General features: G+C 40.8%; 1 protein-coding gene across 1 annotated transcript in view; it reads left to right on the top strand.

Moving 5' to 3' along the window:
* The first annotated feature begins 203 nt into the window (after positions 1–203).
* The window catches only part of wdr5 (WD repeat domain 5), a 75,021-nt gene continuing 55,987 nt past the window's right edge, over positions 204–19,237 (top strand). Inside the window, exon 1 of the mRNA XM_060934979.1 lies at positions 204–383. The gene's annotated coding sequence lies outside the window, so the exon portion shown is untranslated. The remainder of the gene's footprint in view (positions 384–19,237) is intronic.

Genomic DNA, 19,237 nt, shown 5'->3' with positions numbered 1-19,237 from the left:
TATTGAATGTTGTCTTATGGTTCTTCTGTGTCAACACTGATGATCAAAAAAGACTTTTATTGGTTGTTTTATGGTTAAAATTATTTCCCAAATGCAGCTAAACCCTCCCTAGGGCCCTGCAGAGCTAGCTTTCAGCCTTTACAGGTTTCTTCTTCTTCTTCCCCTCTCTGAGCCACCATCTTTGCGCATGCGCATTACTCACCTCCACGCCACATTTCCCCGCCTGGACTCCCTCCATGAAACCCTGCACAGTTCAGCACTGATTCAATGTAAACACAAAAACGTGGTGTTTTCACACATACTGCCTGTATTTATTTCTGGATAAACGCTTTTGGTCCACTTGGAGATTGAAAAAACGCGTCACTCGCCGACAGAGTTGGAGGGTGAGTGAGGATTTCTGACATGATCTTGTATTGTTTGAATGAATGTAAAAGGTTTTTTTTTCTTTCCAAGAGAAAGGAGTTTCTTTCGGGCTTCGAACCATCTCTGGCAGTCAGGATTAAAAAAAAAACACCCTTAAATGTTTTTTATTTCACATCCTGAGTGACTAAATCACACTGTTCATGATCTCTGTGTGATATTTAAAGTGGCTTTATCGCTAGCGTGTTCTTCCAGGGTCTTATCTGGCTGAATCCCAAACGGCTCTGAGAGAGTATTTAGTGTACTACAATAAAGGGCGCACAAGCCGCTATTTCTTCGATGACGTAGGGCACCTAAATAGAGAGCACAGAGGCATTTGGAATTCAGCCCTTTTAGGCCTCATTTTGCTTGCTAGCTAGCTAAACAAGACTATGCTTTGTGTGCGTTATTAAGACATATATATTTTATAAAGAAGTTTACTTAAAGGTTTTATTTTTTCTCATACAGTATCTCTAGATGGATATATTTAACATATTTGTTTATTACTAGCTGGCTATTCGATATATCACGGTCGGTTTGGCGTTAGCCGCATAGCATAGCATAGCTTAGCTTAGTCCTGTTATGCTATGCTATGTTAAGCTAAGCTATGCTATGCTAAGTTAGCTACATCATTTTTCTGATTGGGGGGAAAAACCTGACTAGCGTTTATGATTTAATGTATAAAATTAAAATTTGTCTAATTGGTGGTGTTGGTATCTTTTAACACTAATGAATATACAGCGCCCTCTACAATTATTGGCACCCCTCGTTAAGATGTGGTCTTAGGCTTCTAATAAATTCCTTTTTAAAAAAATAATAATCTAGGACAACAATGCAAACAAAAAACAAACCCAACCTTTAATTCAAGTGCAATTATTCACTGGGAAAAAAAATCCCACATTAAGAAATAATTCTTTTACATGAAATCATGTGTGCCACAATTATTGGCACCCCTGATGTTAATACTTTGTACAACTCTGTTTTGGCAACAAGACAGCACTTAATCATCTCCTATAAAACATTTCACAAGATGGGAGAATACAGAGAGAGAGAGGGATCTTCGACCATTCCTCTTTGCACAATTGGCTACGTTCAGACTGCAACCTGAAACGACCCATATCCGATTTGTTGTGAAATCCGATTTTTTTGTTAGGCCGTTCACATTACCAATTATATGAGACTTGTATGTGATCTCCAATATGAACGGAAAACGACCCAAAAGTGTCCCGCATGCGCAAATTGACACGTAATAAGTAGGGCTGGGTATCACCAGATACTAGGGTTGGGCGGTATCCAAATTTTGATACCTTTAAACTGTCTCTGTGTTTTCCCGGGGTATACGGTATTACCGAGAAAAAAATATTTTGTTTCGGCCTACTGTGTAACGTGCGCCTATACCGGCGGACCTTGTCCAGACCTGCGCCTATGCCTCAAATGTACTATTTAAAAGCAGCATAGCGAATTATGTGCATTGTGGTATGGATTAAGCAGCAAAGCGAATTTTGTGCATTGATGAATGGATTAAGAGATATTTCAAAGCATCACGCAACTCTTCCTTCATCTTGAAAATAGCATTCAACTGTCGTTTACACATGTCTGCGTTGAAACGCCATTTGCAGCACTGTTTCACCTACTCCATCAAAAAAAGTACACGATGAGCAGGATCATACCCTTTCAAGCATGGGAAATAAAAAAAAGAAAAGAAAAAGAATCAACCAACACCCAAGTCCGTTTAGACTGCGCGATAAACCATATTCTTCAGCGCAAATGAGGCGAACCTAATTCAAATGCGTGATAGCTGCACAAGGCAAAATCATATGGGCCCACGTCATGCCATGGCGGGGAAATTAATAATCAAATGGCCTTACCTTGCTTAAAACGTTGTCTTGATCACATAACTCCTTACAATTATTCCACTTAAATCCATACGGTTTAACACACCCAACAAAGATAGCAAGCGCATTGCTAATTCCCACCAGAAACCGAACAGTTTACGCTACGATGTTTTCTTCCGTTTCTTCAGTAGATGACATTTCAAACGTTTATTACCCACATCCCAAATGTCATACGTTATATTATTTTACCTTGTTGTTACTCATGTAACCTACTCAAAACACAACTCATTGGAGAGATCTCGTGGAAGTGGAGTACCCCAGGCTATGGTGTGCCTTAGGGGACATATTAGATTTTTTTCGATTTTGCGCGGTCATTTACATTATTGCTGGCTCTTCCTTTTCGTTTGGTTTGAAACCAAAATACTGCCGATGTTGTATTTTTTTTTTTTTGCCACTAACTCGTTATCTTGACTTGCCATCTTTCAACCGCGGTCTCAGTCTCTTGCGAAGCTTTCTGTCAGACTCCAAATGTCACGCAGGGTTGCCATGGTAACGACATAAACAACCCTGCACGCGATGAGAACTTCTTTAGGAAATTGATAGAATTAGTGAAAATACGATCACACAGTTATTCGGGATGATCTTCAATTTAATATTTTATATTATGACCTCATGTACTCCATATTTATTTAGATATTATATATTTTTTTAAAATGACAGTAATGAGACCGATACCGTTGGTACTTTTGGATACCTCGGGATACCTTCTTACCGTAATACCGCCCAACCCTACCAGATACCTCACGATATGATACTATGGCGATATTTTGCCCACGATAATGATAATATCACGGTACAGCGATTCTGCAATAATCGATATATTGCAAGAAATTTCAACCACATCACAATATCTGTGTCACTGAAGAAAATCAGAATTTATTGACCACTGTAAAATTACATTTCACATACATAACTACACACTCTTGCCAGACATATATTTGTCTCTATTCTACTGCTGGCAAAACCAAGAGTTGCTTCACTACAACATACAGAAAATTCCCATTTCTGTGCTAATATTCTCAACTTTTCTGTAAGCATGGACACATCAGTGCTGCTTAACAAGCAGAATCAAATTGTTTTATGAAAACTTAAAACTTGCACTGCAGACTGCACATACATTTCAGTGCTAACACGAATATCAATTTGTTCTTTGTAAACTTGAGAACATATACCGGAGAACATTTAACTTGTGCTTATTTTGCAGGAACAACGCACTGTCTGAAACACATTGAAAAGTGCTGTGGGCATCTTAATTGGAGCATCTTAATTTAACTGGAGCGAAACAGGTTTTGCAAAGTGCGTTCTCTTTGTCCGGCTCACTGTTTTTTTTTTTTTTTTTTCTCCTTTCCTTTGGAATCCAAAGTGCCTCCAAACATCTGCCTTAAAGTTCGGCGGCGTCTCTAGGTTTACGTTAACAGCCATGCTTGCCTGTTTTTTTTTTTTTTTTTCCTCACTGCAACCGCTGGGGAAAAAAGAGAAGACGAAGAGTGCCTTGCAGTGAGGTAGCGGCACAGCGACACCTCGCGGAGCGGAGGTGCGGAAGTCGTACTGGATTTACAACCCGTCTGAAACATGATTTTATTATTTGAAAAAATATCGATATTCAAATTTTGAGTATCGATATTGAATCGGAAGACAAAGTATCGCGATATATCGCCGTATCGATATTTTTGCACACCCCTAGTAATAAGCACATCTACGTAATACGTAAACAAAAAAAAAAGCGCACTCATGTTTAATGATTTTCTTTTTTTGTTTGTTTGTTTAATTATCTGGTTAGTGTTAAAGTGTGAGGTCTCGTGTGTGTTTTTGTTTCTGAACTGAAATGAAAACGTGTAGCCTGGTAACGAGGGTTGACTCCTAAATGTCTCTCTAATTTCTATATAAGTGCACTACATGTTACTAGGAAGTAATGGATTTTTAAACTCTATATAGTGCACTCGAGCTTCAGTAGGCAGTCATTTGGGATACGGCCGCTGTATTACCAAACTCTTAATTCAGGCTTAATAATTTACACATATTTATTTCGTCATATTAATAAACTTTTTCTACATTTTTATAAATATTTATTTAGATTGTGTATAGCCAGCTGAATTCTGCAACTTCTCTCAGCGCTGGCTCAAGGTGCAGAAACACCAGTGCAGTTTGCTATGGAGATGAGGCGAGACCTGACGATGTGGTTTTTGTGGCGGCGGCGGAACTCACACAATAATCTGATTAATGTGGGCAGCAGAGTAATGAGACCGAAGGTGTCAAATTACTGGAAATTTCCAGAACAATCTTATCTTGTAATACAGGATGGTTTAAGTTATAAATCAGTTATAGAAACTGTTTTATTTAATCAGGCTAACAGATCAACATCCAGGTCCCTACCAAATCCACCATTAGCTTGATCAATTCTATAAAAGTCTATTTAAATTCTGAAAACTGTACAAACGTTGTTGTTTTCCACCAAAGAGGCGGGATTAGCCAACGCAGAATAGTGACGTTTGTCTCTTGTTGATGACGTGTAGGTCGCATGAATGCGACCTGTCCGGTCAGACTGCAGTCGCATGTGAAAATAACGGATATGCATCGGAATTAGGACCACATATCCAAGCGGCCTGGGTCGCATGTGAAAAAAATCGGATCTGTGTCGTTCAGATTGTCAATAACAAATTGGATACAGGTCGCATATGGGCAAAAAAATCGGATATGGGTCGTTTCAGGGTGCAGTCTGAACGTAGTCCTAGAGTCCTGGGTCCTCTCCTATGCACTCTCCTCTTCAGTTCACCCCACAGGTTTTCAATTCTCGTAGTTGGCGTGACGTTACGAACACATGACAACAGGCGCCATATTTGACTAGGTGAAAACATGTTTTACCCAACTTTGTTAGTGTTCAGTGTTTTAGCAAGATTTTAGTAAGATTTTGTTAGTTTTAGCTTAATATACTCGTAGAATGTCCTACCAGGATCAAGATAGTTTAGCTGCTGAGGATCTAGCTCGTTATAAATTGAAAATCAGTGTTGTTGGACTGGAGTTATGTCCGTACAAGCAAGGGTGGGACAGGTGTCAAAACAATGGTGACTTATGGGTTTTTGCAGACAGATTTATATTATGACGCGTCAGCAAGTTTTCAGAATGTTTATTGTGGCAAATTCACCTATTACTGCTCATTTGTCGGCAGTTAACTCGTACAATAACGGAGCTGTTACTATCACTAAAACCTCATGTCTATTATAAATTCTTTTCTTCACTTACCATTGATGAAATGACGACCACATACATACAGTATGTATAGTTAGATTTGGGTTCCCATAACTTTCCGTAGTTAACAGATCCATCAGCTCTCACTTCACACCTGTTTACAGCCCTCAACCATTTTTCTCTCCTTTTACCCGATAATGGTATCATATGAAACTTTAAACAGCCTGCTACACAACACCCTTTAAGCATGCTAATAGCATTAAAAAAACTCTCAAATTTGAACTAAATTGCTACAATACGCAAACAGGCTTCTCCCTCCCTTTCACCTAAACCAATATGGCGGCTGGGTTGTCATGGAAGTCACATGACCAGTGACCCGGATGTCCGACTTCGAGAATTGGGTTGAGGTCTGGGGACTGAGATGGCCATGGGAGGAGCTTGATTTTGTGTCTGGTGAACCATTTTTGTGTAGATTTGGCCACATGTTTAGGGTCGTTATCTTGCCGAAAGACCCAGTGACGACCCGTCTTCAGCTTTCGGGCAGAGGCCACCAGATTTTGATTTAAAATGTCCTGGTATTTCAAAGAGTTCATGATGCCGTGCACCCTGACAAGGTTCCCGGGGCCTTTGGAAGAGAAACGGGCCTGCAGCATCACCGATCCTCCCCCATACTGCACAGTGGGCATGAGGTGCTTTTCCGCATACTCATCTTTTGTGATGGATTAGAGTGTTTGTTGCCCAAAAGCTCTATCTTGGTCTCATCTGACCAAAGCACGCGGTCCCAGTACCGCTTAGCGAACTCCAGACGTTTACGTTTATGCTCGTAAGTGAGAAAAGGCTTTTTCCGTGCATGCCTCCTAAACAGCTTGTTGGCATGTAGATAGCGCCTGATGGTTGTTATGGAGACTTTGTGACCCCAAGATGCTCCTCTTTGATGCAGTTCTCTAACAGTGAGCTTTGGAGAACTTTTTACTTCTCTTACCATCCTCCTCACTGTGCGTGGTGGCAAGATAAACTTGCATCCTCGTCCAGGCTTGTTTGCCACTGTTCCAGTTGTTTTAAACTTCTTGATGATTCCTCTGACCAGTTTCCCGAATGGAGAAATTTATTTTTCGGATTTTTCGCGTTCTCTTTCATAGAAATTCGGTTTTGCGATCGCGCGGCTTGTTTATGTTCGGTGATAGGGTGCCGCCATTTTTGTAGTATCGCAGTGCTTGCTGGTGTGTACGAGACCTTGTATGCTTATATACATACCTCATGTCATGTGAACGAGATTTTATTGCGATAGGAAAGGAAAGAGGAAAAGGCACTGCCAAATCCAGCCTCTCAACCCAAGACAAGACAGTCTGTTCAGAGCGTAGTAGGGCTGTAACGATACACCCAACTCACGATTCGATTCGTATCGCGATTTTTGACCCACGATTCGATACACCCACGATTTTTTTAAAATGTGTTTTTAAAGTAGTAAATTTGAATTATTAACATTTACTTACTTACATTAACTATTTAATAACAAATAATTCAGACCACTGCAGAGAGTGAGTAATATGTATGCAAAAATGAACAAATGTATATCCAAAGATTGTTTTATTTCTCAAAATAATACTGTTGAGCCGGAAGCTCTGTTTTTTCGGTTCTGAAAAAGTCATTTTTCCAAATCGTGTAAATCCGTTAAGATTTTTTTTTTTGGGGGGGGGTGGCTCTCTCACTGTCTCACTCTCATAGGGCCAATGATTTTCTGTGATCGCGGAAAACAGATGGAAATTACGGAATTTTTATAGTGAAACGTTGCTCACGTGTCAAAATGTAACTGCCGCAGAAGGCTTCCGCCCAAGCAGACATGCCTTCAGTGTTGCCAGATATTGCTAACGTTTTCCACCCCAAAATATGTTCAAAACCAGCCAAAAAGCACCTAAACCTGCCCAATCTGGCAACACTGCATGCCTTTCCGGTCAAGTGATTGTGATTGGCTTGTGGCACACCTAGCCAGCCAATGAGCTGCTTGTTTACAGATTCGCTCCCCGCGTCGCAACCAGAATGGCGACCACTTAAAAGAAATGAATGCTCTGCCAGTGGCGAGTGTGGACGTTGCGTGACTCGCAGAAGATTGTCGCAGGTCGGCGAAAAAACGACTTACTAATAGATATTTAAAAAAAAAAAGTAATTTAAGTTTAAAATGTAATTTAAATAAAAAGTAAAGTATTCATAAATTGAAGTTTGGAAGCGCCTCTGTTTTTGGGCTGAGGAGAAGTTTGAAAGGGTGTACCGCGATTCTGCCTTCTTGTATCGCGATACGGATCGTGGCTCTGCGTATCGCGATTTCGATACGCATATCGTTACAGCCCTAGAGCATAGCAAAAAAGATTAAAAAAGCCATTTGGGGAAAGCGCAAGAGAAAGCAAAACAGCTGTAAGGCTGTGGAACAACCGAACAAGAAGAGGGTCTAGATTTAGTGGTGTCCGTTTCACAGCTGGTTTTCATTTACCCTAGCAGACGGTCATCTTTGGTTTTTACAAAACTATGAACTTTGCAGTGCATTCCATGTCACTCTCTCACACATATATATATATATATATATATATATATATATATATATATATATATATATATATATATATGTACACACACACACACACACACACACACTATAGATGAAAGTCTTCTGGATTTATCCGGATATTTGACAAAACTCTTGAAAATCTCCGGTTTCCCGAATGGGGAAATTTATTTTTCGGATTTTTCATGTTCCTAGACGCGGCGTAATACTTCGCACCGTCCTTGCATGGGCGCAGTCCTTAAATAGCCCAAACAAAGTTCATTGATTAAAGACAGGTGTTCCTTGTTAACGGCGTGCGTGCCGGAGCTCGTTAGGTGCGCCTTCAGGTGCACGAGCTAAGGCGCGCAGGACTGATACCGTTCTGCGCAAGCGCAACACGATCGCACTAGAAAGCGTGGTCAAGCTGCCAGTGTAGCTGCAGTCTTTTTAGTTGCGAATTGCAAGTATTTCCTCGTGTTAATAATTCGCCATGTTAAAACAAGCAAAACTTTCCTCCTTCTTTCAACACGAAGAGAGGTCAGCAATTTATTGTATATATTTTTCCATCAAAGTTGCATTTTGTGGTTTCGAAGCGAAGTTTTAGTGCCGTTTCTAGAACACAACATCAAGAAAACGTGGAAGAAACAGCAATAATGGAAGAGCCGGTTTCTAAGCTGCCTAAAACTAGCAGTGGTAATTATTTTGTGTTACATAATGCAGCCAGTCAGTTTGTGACACACACACACACACACACACACACACACACACACACACACACACACCCTGAAAAATCCTAGCTACGCCCCTGATTTACATGAGAAATTTGGTATTCATTGGCGTGTTTAAATTTACAGACGATATGAACTAACGTAAACAATTGGCTTCAACTCGCATAAATCTGAATTGGAAATGTTTAGTTCCCTTTAGCTTCTGCAAACGCACAACTCTACTAAAAGATTGATAAACGAGGCTCAACGTCCCCAACATTGAAACCTTTAGAAACTCTAACAGACCTTTACTTTTTAACAGTCCTGTTTTGGGATTTTGCTGCATTTACCTTCAACTGTCTGATTTTTTTCAAAGTAATGAACTGTGTAGCAGGAAAATCACCGTGTTTTCCAAATGCACTCCTGAAAATTACTCATTAACTAGGGGAATTAAATTTGATATTTTTGACATGTTAATCATTAATGTACATGAAAGAAAAAGGCTTAAAAGTTATATGAATGAATGAATGAATGAATGAATTTATTTTTATTTCGAACATGTATAAAAAAATGTATGTAACTATTTGTACATATAAAAGAAAGAAAACAAGAAATTAAAAAAAATAAATAAAATAACATAACGAGCTAAGACATTACAAAACACCACACATTGTTCGAAAAAGGAGTGGGAAGAAGTACAATATTTTTTAATTTCCCACCCCTTTTTAACTACCCCGAAATCCAACCGACATTAATACACCTATAAAAATATATACCATATATACACTTCATAAATATCTATATCAATATATAATTGCAAAAAAATATATATACACTATATACCATATATACACTTCATAAATATCAATATAAATATATTACAAAAATAAATATCTACTACATACCTATCCCTGTAAATATGAGTATATAAACTATCCCCATAAATAAATATATACCATATAACAGTTTTAGTGAAAATAAAATGCACTAGAATGCAGGGTTTTGCGTGGTGTTGTTCAAATTTTTTCAGGGGACGTTAACAACCCCCCCCCAAATCTTAGTTTGACTTTCAAAAGTTCAGGATTTTTTTTTCTTTGCTCCACTTTCATCTCTCAGCCACACTAGAGCGCGTGGGGAGCACTCAGGGTTCGGTACCTTGCTCAAGGGCACTTCAGCCCAAGGCCGCCCCACGTTAACCTAACTGCACGTCTTTGAACTGTGGAAACCCACGTGGACATGAGGAGAACATGCAAACTCCACACAGAAAGGCCCTCACCGGCCGCTGGGTTCGAACCTGGAACCTTCTTGCTGTGAGGCGACAGCGCTAACCACTACACCACCCCTAATGGGCCGGTCTAGGCGAGCGGCTATTTTCTTGTAGCCGTTGCCCGACTTATGAAGGTCGACACACATCTGCCTTACTCGAATGGTGTGTTCTCTTGTCTTTCCCATGTTGAAGAGTGGATAAGAGAAATAGGCCTCTGTGTCACATCATGTTTATACCCCAGGGAAACAGGATGTGATGAATTACTAATTAAAGGTTCCTAGATACTCTGATCAACTTTATAAACTACAGTAGAAATGACAGAAATGCTTCAATTACGTTTATTTTCGAGGAATTGTTATGGGTGCCAATAATTGTGGAACAGGTGATTTTTTTTTTTTTTTTTTTTTATGAAAAATATTTCTTAGTCAGGGATTTTATTTATTTATTTTTTTTAAAGTTTTAAGATTCACTTGAGTTAAAGGTTACGTTTTCTACAATTTTCAGTGAGATTATGTACGGAGCCGTAGAGGGGACATGGTGAATAAAAAAAATAACAAAGCGTGGGAACGACTTATAAGGCGTGTGCACGAGATATTAATGCACGCGCACGAGTTAAAACCCGTGCGCACGCTTTGCGTTAAGGCGTGCGTTCGGGTAGTTAAAAGTGAGGGGATGAGTTACAAATCGTTCCCTCGCTTTCATTAAGGCGTGTGCACAAGATATTAATACGTGTGTTCGAGTTATAAAGGCGTGCGCACGGGTTATTAAAAAGTGAGGGAACGTCTTAAAACGCGTTACCTCGGTTTATATCCAAGGCGTGGGAATGATATCCTATGTCGTTCCCTCGACTTATTAAAATATTCCCACAATATCCTTGTTTTCGTTGATCTCGTTGCCTACACACACACACACACGTACACACAGGCTGTAGCTCACCATGGTAGCTCCGGAAATACTAGACGCTATTTTATTCTATTTTAATATTGGACTCAGATACACAGAAATCCTCGATGCACTTGCATCCCAACATGGCTTTATTATAAGTCTGAGGCCAGGTTTACATTAGACCGTATCTGTCTCGTTTTCTTCGCGGATGCACTGTCCGTTTACATTAAAACGCCGGGAAACGGGAATCCGTCAGGGTCCACGTATTCAATCTAGATCGTGTCTGGTCCGGTGCTGTGTAAACATTGAGAATACGCGGATACGCTGTGCTGAGCTCTAGCTGGCGTCGTCATTGGACAACGTCACTGTGACATCCACTTTCCTGATTCACTGGCGTTGGTCATGTGACGCGACTGCTGAAAAACGGCGCGGACTTCCGCCTTGTATCACCTTTCATTAAAGAGTATACAAGTATGAAAATACTGCAAATACTGATGCAAATACTGCCCATTGTGTAGTTATGATTGTCTTTAGGCTTGCCATCCTTCCACTTGCAAGTGGGAAGTGATGTGCGCTGGGATCACACACACAGCGGCTCAGTCCCGAATCACTGCTCGTGCGCTTCACTCGCGCGCTCTGTGAGCTGCGCAGGGCCGGAGTGCGCACCCTCCAGAGGGCACTCGCTGTTCAGGGTGGAGTGATTTGGAGCGCAGGATGCCTGCGGAGCCGAGCGTATCCGTGTATTGGCGTTGCTGTGTGCACGCTAATCGTTTTAAAAATGTTAATCTGATGATCCGCTGATACGGTCTAATGTAAACCCCACCTGAGACACCTCCTGGCGAAGCCCATTCTCTCTCAGAACTCTCTTGAGGTGTCTCAGACTTATAAGGTTGAACATCGGTGACCCGAGTGCATTGAAGTTACAGCAGATACGCAGAACCTTTATTTTTAAATAAATTTCTGAGTGGATAGTATGTCCGTCCCTGACTCTTGTATGCTGCATAAATCCGATTATATTTCTGAGTTAAAACTGACCACAAAGTTGGCATTCGAGCTGCCCCGCTGAGCCAGCCAGCTCTGAGTGCGTGACGTCACAGCGGGAGCCGGTTTTAAAGCCGAGGCCTTTGACAGCTATAGACCAAAATCATATAAATAAAAATTTATAGTGAAAGTAATGAATCCCGTTACCGACTTGCTCAACCGAAGACTGATTTGACTTCACCGATTGTGGGTTGATTCTCATTAAAACAGGATGGGTGTTATAACTTATGCAGCGTACATGCATGCATTTTCACTGATAAAACGTAAAAGGCTAATTAAATAATCAGATGAACTGAGACAATCACATTCTGAAGCAAATTAAATAATCTTATACCGCTAACTTAAATCTACATGCGGGTAAACGTGTTGTTTTGCATCCAAATGAGAGTCGGAGCTTACCCGTCTGCGTCCTCGCTTCTTGAAGGCCGATCTTGTGGCCGATTGTTTTGAAACAATCTGACTTTCAGTTCTTCGTTCATTCGCTTCTTCCATGTAAGGGCGAGATGGCAGCGATATCCAGCGGAGAAATCAGACGGCTGGTCCACTCATTGCTGCTCGGCTCAGGCAATTACTGAAACCCGGGACGTCATCGGTTTTAGCAACGACCACAGGGAGGTCACTGCTCGAGCAATAATGTGTAACGTCCTGTTCCGTCCTGGGTTTTACCAACAACCCTCGGCTCACGCTCCGGGAGAACTGGTGCAACTGAACTTACTTTCCTTTTCTTGTAGTTTTCTTTTCCTTTAATTGTTGGTACTGCACCCTCTTTCGATACGAGCTTATAGGCGCCCAACGTGCCTGTGAACTTCTCGCAAAATGCGTCCAAATCTTTGCAGTTTGAACATTCTTGGGCCATGAATGCAACGTAAATCCACCTTTTGTCGTGTTGCTGCACCCACCAGCAACACATCTACGTGGCATGGCGATAAATTAACTCAAAATGGAGGCTCGGAGTTGCAGTCAGCTCTGTGTTTTAGTATAGCGGAAATGGCGATGAGACCGATAGACTTCCTGCTGTGACGTTACGGACGTCAAGGTCACTTACTCAGACCGCTACCTATATGAATCACCATATTAGATTTATTGTTAACGCTTAAAACTATTCCTGTGCCATTCTTGAGCTCTCAAGGTGTTTATAAACAAAAAGTGAGGCCATGGTTCTGTGTATATGCTTTAAAGTGCATATTCTGGACCAATTTCGTGTTGGTTTTTTTTTATATGAAAGTATGTCCCTTTACACACTCATCCAGAAGGGTAATTTTGCACAAGGCCATCTGTCTACAGCAGAAAAAAATAAAACGCGTCTGGAAAAATCCCAAGGGAGTCTGGAGCCAGATTCGTGACGTCACCTGCGGAAGCGCCAGCAGGCTGCACGAGCTTTGCACGGTTTCAGTGCACAGTAGGGGTGTAACAACATGCGTATCGAAATGGAAATCGCTATACGCAGAGCCACGATCCGTGTCGCGATACAAGAAGGCAGAATCGCGGTACACCCTTTCAAACTTCTCAGCCCAAAAACAGAGGCGCTTCCAAACTTCAATTTATGAATACTTTACTTTTTATTTAAATTACATTTTAAACTTACTTAAATTACTTTTATTTTTTTATATCTATTAGTAAGTCGTTTTTTCGCCGACCTGCGACAATCTTCTGCGAGTCACGCAACGTCCACACTCGCCACTGGCAGAGCATTCATTTCTTTTAAGCGGTCGCCATTCTGGTTGCGACGCGGGGAGCGAATCTGTAAACAAGCAGCTCATTGGCTGGCTAGGTGTGCCACAAGCCAATCACAATCACTTGACCGGAAAGGCATGCAGTGTTGCCAGATTGGGCAGGTTTAGGTGCTTTTTGGCTGGTTTTGAACATATGTTGGGGTGGAAAACGTTAGCAATATCTGGCAACACTGAAGGCGTGTCTGCTTGGGCGGAAGCCTTCTGCGGCAGTTACATTTTGACACGCGAGCCATGTTTCACCATAAAAATTCCGTAATTTCCATCTGTTTTCCGCGATCACAGAAAATCATTGGCCCTATGAGAGTGAGACAGTGAGAGAGCCACCCCCCCCCCCCCCCCCCCCCAAAAAAAAAAAAAATCTTAACGGATTTACATGATTTGGAAAAATGACTTTTTCAGAACCAAAAAAAACAGAGCTTCTGGCTCAACAGTATTATTTTGAGAAATAAAACAGTCTTTGGATATACATTTGTTCATTTTTGCATACATATTACTCATTCTCTGCAGTGGTCTGAATTATTTGTTATTAAATAGTTAATGTAAGTAAGTAAATGTTAATAAGTCAAATTTACTACTTTAAAAAAGCATTTAAAAAAAAATCGTGGGTGTATCGAATAGTGGGTCAAAAATCGCAATACGAATCGAATCGTGAGTTGGGTGTATCGTTACAGCCCTAGTGCACAGCCTGTGTAGACCAAGCGCTCCCATTTCTCTCTCATTGTCCGGTCTTTTGGGAAACGATGAGTACTAATCCCATCAAGATTGGTGTTGCTACACCCTCCTACGATACATCTGTTAACCATTTTAATAATTACGCGATAACGTTGAAGAAATGTGCAGAAAACCACCAGGTCATTTTCTCATAAACAAACCAGCGCTGATGTAGGATTCAGAGGGAGGCGTCCCACACGCGACGTCACGAAAATCAATGTTTGCCGGGAAATCCAAATGCCGAGTTTTTTCAGAGGCGGACCAATTCACCTCAAATGGCTCGATTTCAACTGAATTTTTCTGGTATTGCGCAAGGTCAAAAAAAAAAATGCACAGAATGTTACAGATATTTGACCAAAGTTTAATATAAAATAGGAGAATTACACTGATCTTGCTCCTGAATTTACCCGTGATATAATGCAAGAACAATCTTTCTTCTGTGATGTTTTCTGGGTGAGCTCGAGAACTTTTTGAAGTATCCTTGCACAAACAAACATGTTTCGTGTAACATTTAAGGACATACTGTTGATTTTCAACGTTGCAAATTGCAAACATTGATTTTCGTGACGTCGCGTGCGGGACGCCTCCTTCTGAATCCTACGTCAGCGCTGGTTTGTTTATGAGAAAACGACCTGGTGGTTTTCTGCAAATTTCTTCAATGTTATCGCGTAATTATTAAAATGGTTAACAGATGTATCGTAGGAGGGTGTACAGTAGCAACACCAATCTTGATGGGATTAGTACTCATCGTTTCCCAAAAGACCGGACAATGAGAGAGAAACGGGAGCGCTTGGTGTACACAGGCTGTGCACTGAAACCGTGCAAAGCTCGCGCAGCCTGCTGGCGTTTCTGCAGGTGACGTCACGAATCTGGCTCCAGACTCCCTTGGGATTTTTCCAGATGCGTTTTATTTTTTTCTACTGTAGACAGATGGCCTTGTGTAAAATTACCTTTCTGTATGAGTGTGGAAAGGGACATACTTTCATGTAAAAAAAAAAACACGAAATTGGTCCAGAATATGCACTTTAAAGGACTTAGCTGTACCCTTTACGGACTGCTTGGGAACATGTGTACCTTTTAGGCCCTAAAAAGGTACACCAGGGCTCGACATTAACAGTAGCCCGATTGCCCGGGGCAACCATTCAATAGATTCGGACAACCAGACTCTCACAAATGCTTGCCCGATCGGGCAACTACCCAAATATGTCAACTTGCGTGAAAAACGATGTTTATTCATTCATATTATGATGAAATTCCATCACGATTTGTGATTGATTGACTCGGAAAGACCGCGTCCCTGTTATCATTACGGGATGTTCAACAACTAGCAGAATTCACATTTTGCACATCGCGGGCTCGCAATGCAGTTTCCCATTGCTAATAATTATCGCGTAGTGCATATTCAGTCTTCTATTCAGACCCTCCAGGATTTCGCGATGTTGCGATTTGCAACTTCGACGCAAATTCAACCAATCCCTGCGAATTCAGGGCGGTGTTGCAATTATATCCAATCACCGCAACTTTCCTGCAAATTTGACCAATCGTTGGCGTCGTCTTGAGGTGACGTCGACAAACTACCTTCCGCCTTACTTCCGTGTTTCCGTTCAAGAGAAGCAGCATGTGCTCAGTGTTGCCAGATTGGGCGGTTTTAAGTGCATTTTGGCGGGTTTTGAACATATTTTGGACTGGAAAACGTCAGCAGTATCTGGCAACACTGCATGTGCGAGTCAGTGTTTATGTAGGCTTAAATTCTGTTACTGAAAGTGTGTTATGTTTACAGTGAAGGACTGTGTGCACTTTACATTATTTTTTACTTAATACAAGAAATTAACGGATGCCAACATTTTTGCCAAAATGGTATTTTATTTTCCATTGTTTAGGCAGCTTCAGCATCATACTGTGAGATTCTGTTCAAATTGTTTTTTTTCTTCTATGAAGCCTGAGCCATTTATTTTATTAGTTTATAATTATTGTTTAATTTAGTCTTCAGGAGAGACTGCCTGCACACAGTACTAGTATTAATAGTTTTTCTTTTCTTACATGAAAGCTGAGGCATTTATATTATATTTTAAGGTAACTTCATGTTGTGCTGTGAGGTTCTCTGCACTTTAACTTTTGAACCAACAGGTGCATTTGGATAAGTAACGCCTATTTTTCTGCGTTTTTGTAGTCCTGCTAATCTTTTATATTGGTAAAGTTGTTTATAGGACCATTTCTCAGTGTCTTTGTTTTTTTTAATCAATAGTTTTTCGGTAATAACTTAATATTTAACATATCACTCAATTTTAATCACAAAAAGAGAAAATCGCAACAATTTCTCGCAACTTTCACTTCCTCCCGCAATGTAATCGCAACAAAAACCTAAACACCGCAACTTTCAGCGCAATTTTTTGGAAAACCCCCGCAACATCAGACATTTTAGCCTGCAACAATCACAAAAAAGGCCTGCGGAATCCTGGGGGGACTGAATATTGGCATCTCCTTCACTACATGACTAATTACCGCATTACTCGCACGGGGCGCTAGTGTCAATGCTTGTTGATACAGACAGCGTCTGAGAAGGTTGAATAATAAATATGTAATATTTGGGCAACCGTGTTCTGAGTTCGGGCAACCAGATTTGGCAACCATGTCTCAAAGTTAACGTAGAGCCCTGTACACACAGTTGAGGTTGGACCTTGAGGTCCAATAATGAGCACTAGAGGGTACATTAGTGTAGATTATACTTTGCAGGACAGAAATGGACTCCTATGGTACCCTTATTTCTCACCGTGCACATTGTAATTGATTTTCAACACAAGTCCTAAAACGGTCCTTGCAGGTGTGCGAATGAAAATGTACAGTGCTCGTGAGAAGTTTGGACATGCTTTCTTTTTGGACATCAGTGTTTTTTCCTTGATTTTTATTAATTAAAAGACACTTGAGGACTTGGAGTAATGATGGATGTCGTTTCTCTTTACGTAGTTCGGTTCTTGACGTAATCTGGATTACTACAGTTGTGGTGTTGAATAGGGCTGTTTACTGTATTTTTCTTATTATTTACTGTTTGATCTCAAGCGCATTAAGAAGGCAAGAAACTCGTCTGCTAATTAACTTTTGACGAGGCACAGCTGTTAATTGAAAAGCGTTCCAGGTGACGACCTCATGAAGCTGGTTAAGATAACGCCAGTCGTCTGTAAAGCATCTTGAGGGTAAACGGAGGCTGCGCTGAAGAATCTAAAATATGAAACGTTTTTTAAATACTCTTGGTTTTTGTTCACCACATAATTCCATATTTTGTTTTATAGTTCTGATGTTTTCAGTGGCGTTCTGCAATGTAGAAAATAATCCGAATACAGAAAAACCTATGAATGAGAAGAGTAGGGGTGTACAAACTTTTGACTGGTATGCAAATAATCAATTTCTAGTGTCTGAAGTTGCATTTTTTTTTTTTAATTCACGTTAAAATATAATTTGAGTAACTTACCAAACGAGATTGAGTTCAAAGTTAAATTTCAAATTTTGATTTTTTTTAAATTTAAAATTAAAATTTCTAGCACATTCTGTTACTTCTGTTTCTAACTCCATGCAATTTTCCAAAATGACCCCAAATTTTAAATGAAGCTAACAGCTAGGTTATTATTATCATTATAATTATTATTATTTTCGAACACTGTTATGACTAGCGGTGTGACGTGTCTTTTTTTTTTTTCACGATTCAATTCAAATCACGATTTTGACCTTCCTATTTGATCTGAATCACGATTCACTTTTTTTTTTTGTCCTCTATTTTATAACTGATGCAAATCATTGCCAATAATCTGTTAACTGTCAGCCTAGAAATGTAGATTAATAATAAAAACCAAACAAGTAGCGTTGCCTTTGTAGTCTTTATTCGGACTCCAGTCACTCTCGGACTTCCATGCGGAAATGGTTTCTGCTCCTTAAACACGTCCGGTACAGACGTAGCTGTCTCATTTGAAGAAGTCCCAGATTCCACTCGTTGACGTTTCGATGCAGATTCTTCACGAAACTTGGGTTGGATGGTGCCGCCGAATATGATTCTGCATGTTCGTGGTGTTGCCGTGATGAGGAAATTTAGGCCGAATCCCATTTCACCCCTTGGACCAACCCCTTGGCCCTTCCCCTCCATTTTGCGCGTTCACGTGAAGAGGTAGGGGTATCCCAGTTAACGCGGAGGGGTAGGGGAAGGGGTAGGGCTTCTGTACCCCTCCAAACGGAGATTTTCCTGGAGCTGACTCCGAACGAAGGGGTTTGAGTGATTTCCCACAATGCCATGCGGATTTCAGCGAGATTTCATGCAGATTTCAGAAAGATGGCGGTTCCCGCGGCGAAAGATTGTCATAAATGTATTTTCTCCATTATTTACGTGTTTTAAGTTGTTATCCAGAGGAAACACGCCGCTTGATTCGCTTTTGAGCTGAGAATGAGCAGCGATTTCTGAAATCCAAGCTGGTGCTAAAAAGCTTTGGGAGTGAGTATTGTTTTCAGTTGCTTTACTGCGTACGTTTTGTTCTGTTATTCTCGCTTTTATTGTTTACATGAGTGTTCTGACACCTCATTCTGTCGGATGTGGTGCATGAAGCGCCAAAGATATCCCATTCAGTGGTGTTAGTTAACAAATTACACCCTGCCAGCAGAGATTTCTGGTTCTGCCTCTGGCTCTGACTGTAGCGGCTGGTCGCAGCCAATGACGCATTTGGTCGCGTTTTGCTAACGTAAACGCTGACGGAGGTACGCGATGACGTATGCGATCGTTGAAGGGCTATCCCAATACGTAAGGGTTGAATTTCAAGCCCTATCCCTTGTAGCTCAGTTTCAAGGGGAAGGGCCAAGGGGAAGGGGTAGGGGTAGAAATTAGAATTGGGATTGGACCT

The sequence above is a fragment of the Neoarius graeffei genome, chromosome 12, assembly GCF_027579695.1.
Source record: "Neoarius graeffei isolate fNeoGra1 chromosome 12, fNeoGra1.pri, whole genome shotgun sequence".
Classification (NCBI taxonomy): Eukaryota; Metazoa; Chordata; class Actinopteri; order Siluriformes; family Ariidae; genus Neoarius; species Neoarius graeffei.
Note: the sequence above shows the minus strand (reverse complement) of the source record. Positions and strands in the feature narration are given on the sequence as shown.